Consider the following 4,898-nt stretch of genomic DNA (forward strand, 5'->3'; position numbering starts at 1 on the left):
CTCTTTTAAGATTATCACTAAACCAGAAGTAGGAGGTAGATGGATAAGGTAGAAATAGAACTAAGATAGTACAGAGGCAATATGGTCATTGCTTCTGTGAATATTATTCCTTAAGAAATGGCTTCAATATATTTATGGGTGTTTCTGTACTGCAACTCCCATAAGATATGGACAGCAAAGGCACCAAAAACATAATATTGATTTTATTCTTCTCTTCTGGTTCTTAATCTCATGTTAATGTGGAATGTTGAAGAGGGCTGGGATTTCATTTTAATGTTGCTAGTTTTACTGTTCTTACAGATATGACCTAAGAAAGAATGGGTTTTGGAAATGACTCTTCGGTGAAAGAATTTATCCTGTTGGGCTTGACACAGCAACCGGAGCTCCAGCTGCCTCTCTTCTTCCTCTTTTTGGGAATCTATGTGGTCTCCATGGTGGGGAACCTGGGCTTGATTGTTCTGATTGCTTTGAATCCTCACCTGCACACCCCCATGTACTACTTTCTCTTCAACCTTTCCTTTGTTGATTTCTGCTACTCCTCTGTCATAACCCCCAAAATGTTAGTGAGTTTTGTGACACAGAACATCATCTCTCATGCAGAGTGCATGACTCAGCTCTTTTTCTTTGCCTTCTTTGTTATAGATGAATGCTACATTTTGACAGCAATGGCCTATGACAGATATGCTGCCATTTGTAAGCCTCTGCTTTACCAGGTCACCATGTCTCATCAGATCTGCCACTTCATGATGATGGGTGTGGTTATGATGGGGTCTGTGGGTGCTGTGGCACACATCATTTGCATGCTGAGACTCACCTTCTGTGATGGCAACATCATCAATCACTACATGTGTGATATACCTCCCCTTCTGAAGCTCTCTTGCACAAGCACGTCCATCAATGAGCTTGTGGTTTTTATTATTGTGGGTTTTAATGTAACAGTGCCCATTCTGACTATCTTTATTTCTTATACCTTGATCCTTTCCAATATTCTTAGTATCCATTCTGCAGAGGGTAGGTCAAAAGCCTTCAGTACATGTGGTTCTCATGTAATAGCTGTTTCTATTTTCTTTGGATCTTTAGCATTCATGTATCTTAAACCTTCTAGTGCATCTGTGGATGATGACAAAATATCTACTATCTTTTATACCATTGTAGGCCCAATGTTGAATCCTTTCATCTACAGTTTAAGAAATAAGGATGTCCACATTGCAATTCGAAAAACTTTGAAAAAAGGTATGTTTGCCTAAGAAGAATATCTATTTGTTATGAGAGTAAAATCATATGATATGTGATGTTTACAATCAGGGAGAAGAGTGGAGAAATAACTCATTGGCAGAGCATTTGCTATTAGCATGAGGTCCTGGTTTTGACACACTATCTTCAAAAATTGTAATGGCAGCAATAATTAAAATAACTCAAAGTCCAAACAAATATGGTATTTTATGGAAGTAAAACTTTTAATATTCTGTAAAATTAAGTTAATTATGGAGAAGATTTCAGAAGACAGTAAAGGATGACTAACCAATCATCTTTTTAGGGTAGAGAAATAAATTTATTGTATAATTTACTAAAATCCATCCTATGTATCTGTTTTCAGTATTGTAAAGTTAACAAACACATTTTTGCAGCCATCTACCAGTACAATACACTCTATAATTAGAAATCATAAGGAATTTAGTATAAAACACTTAGTGATATTATACTTGGAAATGATAAAGTTCTGAACATTTTTTAATGTACCCCTTTAAAATATATTTACCAGTGTGTGTATGTGTGTGTGTGTGTGTGTGTGTGTGTGTGTGTGTGTGTGTGTGTGTGTTTGGTGAATGTGTGTATTTGTGTTGTGTGTGTGTTCATGCTTAAGATTTCTTGATTTCTTGGCAAATACTCTTCCATTGAACTATGCTTTAAGCATAACTGTGGGACCTTTGATTAGAATACAATTAAGACTCTCAAAAATCTTATGTTGCAGGACCCTAAAACTAATGATTTCAGTAGTCTTAGTGACATCAGTTCATTTATTCAGTTAATGAACTTTTGGAGACATTTGTAGATTTCATTTTGGAAGGCTCCTTTGTTTCTCCAAAGGGTGAAGGATTTAGAGGAAATGCCCTGTTCTCTCTTCCCTTTTCTGTAGAGTCTAAAATCAGTTTTGTAAAGAAGAATTGATGAATCTGTTGTGATTCCTGTGCTTGCAGACTAAAAATGAAACAACAGTTTAGATCATTCAGGATACAGGGAAAATATATTATTTTTTTCCCCCATTGTCCTGAGGGTGTCCTGAGGTATGTGAATATTAGGGCCTTCTATGTCTTCCTTAGAAATGATTTGACTAAATGAGTTTACTAACTATTGTTAAAGGAATCTTTTCTTTTTGTCAAATAAATTATATTACTATCATTTCTTAGCACTTGGCATTTTCCCTTTTATACTTTTTCTTTTGTAATTTCTAAAAGTTTCTATATAAAATGATGAAATATATTAAAAAGCAAATATACAATTATGTTCTATGTCACTTTAGATATTCTGATAATTAGATTTGGGTAAAACATTAAAAAATATACCTTTGTAGAAAGCTGAAGATGTGTGTTATTACAGAAGACTACTGGCTAGTAAGGTGGTGAAAAATGAATTTTTGCATCTTTGAGTTTGTATGGGAAAATGACACAAAAAGTCTTGGAAGAATGTAAGTGTACTGAGAATAACTGTCTTATTTTCTTGTACTTTCTGTTAGGAGGGACTTTTTATGAGGAGGTGGCACATGACTTGGCTGAAGATAAGATTGCTTATAGAATATAAATGTAGAGGGAGGAGCCTAGCAGAGATTTAGAGGCAGCAAAGTTCTTGATGAGGAAGAGAAATGGTTTGGAAAAAACAGATAAATGCTATGTGAAAAAGCTAATCCAAAGAATGTGCACAAATGTGTGAAGAATAATTAATATAAGGTTGTCCTGAGATGTTGCAAGAAAAAATGAATATAAATAAGCACTATAAAAACCTTGGTGACATCAGGCAAACAACAGAAAGCTTTTTCTTTCTTTTCCTTTACTCTGAAGTTCAATCTATGTTCTTTTTTTTACTAATGTAAGTTCCATGAACAATTTGCACTAAACTTCATAAAACAACAAACTTAAATAAAAAAAGGTTCATGTTCAGTGGAAAGGATGGTGATTTTTGTCTAATGAGATATTAGTCAGTATTTTCTCAGTGTCCACTGAAACACGAGTAGGAATTATATGGGATCCCATGGTCCTGTCACTTTATGCTTTCATTTAGCTCTGGAAAGGAAAAGACCAGTGGAATGAGTGTCTGTTAGAGTCTGGATTCTACAAGTTTAGACTCTTTGTCATCTCACTCTTAGATTTTGGACAGCCATTAATAAAACGGTTGTGGTACTCATTGAATAAATTATACACATTTAAAGAGAACAACATACTGTGTTTTAAATATTGTATTCCTAGTAAATACATGTAATTTTTCACATGCTTTCTCTTTTTCAGTATTTCCTTGACACTCAGTAGCTTTCACTGCTTATTTATGTCTTAGTTTGCCTTGAGAAGGATTCCACTGTGTATCCCAGGTTGGCTTTAAAATTATGATTTTCTTGACTTTGTCTCCTGATGCCATGGACTGGACTCAGTCAGTCCCTCAACCCACAAGAGAATTCTGGGTCCCAGTTAGCTGGACAAGGAGTCAATGTAATGATAAACAGACACAGACATCAGAGAAAGTGCTGTAATGTCTTAAAGTGAGCATCAGACTTATATTGAAATAGAAAACAAAGAAGTTAGGTGACACATCAGCCAAGGTACATTGAAGTTATCTTATGCATAATGACACAAAACAGAGAAATGTATATATAAAATTGGCAGGACCCAGGCAGTGGTTACAACTGAGATAAAAGGCAGCCTTTTCTAAAGTCAGTCATTCTAGGAGCCAGGTGAGAATTTCACACCCTAGTCACAATTTATGCTATTCCTCTGAGCCTTGTGAAGGCTTGCACCAGGGGGCTCTGCTCTTGCTAACTTTTTCATGAATAATGCAATATTCTAGTTTCTCCTTAAACTATAACCCTCCTTCTTCCTAGACCATTGACAATTCCTGCATATGAGAGTGACTCGGCTGTTATTCTAAGTTTACTTTGTTGAACTAGCCCTGAGATTTCTAGCTCCTATCTGGCAAACTGCAATGCCTTATTTTACTATCAACACTGGAGGCATTTCACCTAAATGAGTAACATTCTTATGAAATTCCAAGCCCAGGGTCAGCTCAAGGACTGCCTAGGACATTGGGACATTGGTTAAAGGCCAAGAAGCAAAGTTCAATCTAACATAGCTATTTGTCAAATCATTCCTTGGAGTCACTTATAATAAAACGATACTGAAAGAAAGCACACAGAAACATTCACCTAATGACGCAAGGACAAGTTTGGAGTATTCGTGCTATGGGATGCCAAGGCTCCAGGAGACTAGTTTCCATGAAACTTTTTGCCTCAGGACTGCATCCAAGCTTTTGGGCTTGTCACACAATTTCCACTGGAGTGGGTGTGGCATTTGTTTTGTTTTGTTTTACGAGACAGGGTTTCTCTGTATAGCCCTAGCTGTCCTGAAACTCACCTTGTAGACCAGGCTGGACTCAAACTCAGAAATCTGCCTGTTTCTGCCTCCCAAATGCTGGGATTAAAGGTATGCGCCACCACGCCCGGTGTGGCATCATTAGTACTGAGGTTATATGCATGCACTGTTACTCGATGCTTTACAGCTTCTATGTTGATGATGGCATGCTGGCAGTTCCACATAGCTGCCACTGCTAGTATCTGTGGAAGTAACTAATCGTAGCTATTGGTTTTACTGTCACTACCAGTGAGTTGAGGGAGAATTTGTACCAATATACACTTG

At 36.6% G+C, this 4,898-nt stretch overlaps 1 pseudogene across 1 annotated transcript; it reads left to right on the plus strand.

The window, feature by feature from the left end:
• The first annotated feature begins 302 nt into the window (after positions 1–302).
• Positions 303–1,247, plus strand: LOC110301978 (annotated as a pseudogene). Its single transcript, XR_002378758.1, has one exon. The product of XR_002378758.1 is annotated as an olfactory receptor 145-like (transcript).
• Positions 1,248–4,898: the final 3,651 nt, after the last annotated feature.

Source organism: Mus caroli, chromosome 9, assembly GCF_900094665.2.
Source record: "Mus caroli chromosome 9, CAROLI_EIJ_v1.1, whole genome shotgun sequence".
Taxonomy (NCBI): Eukaryota; Metazoa; Chordata; class Mammalia; order Rodentia; family Muridae; genus Mus; species Mus caroli.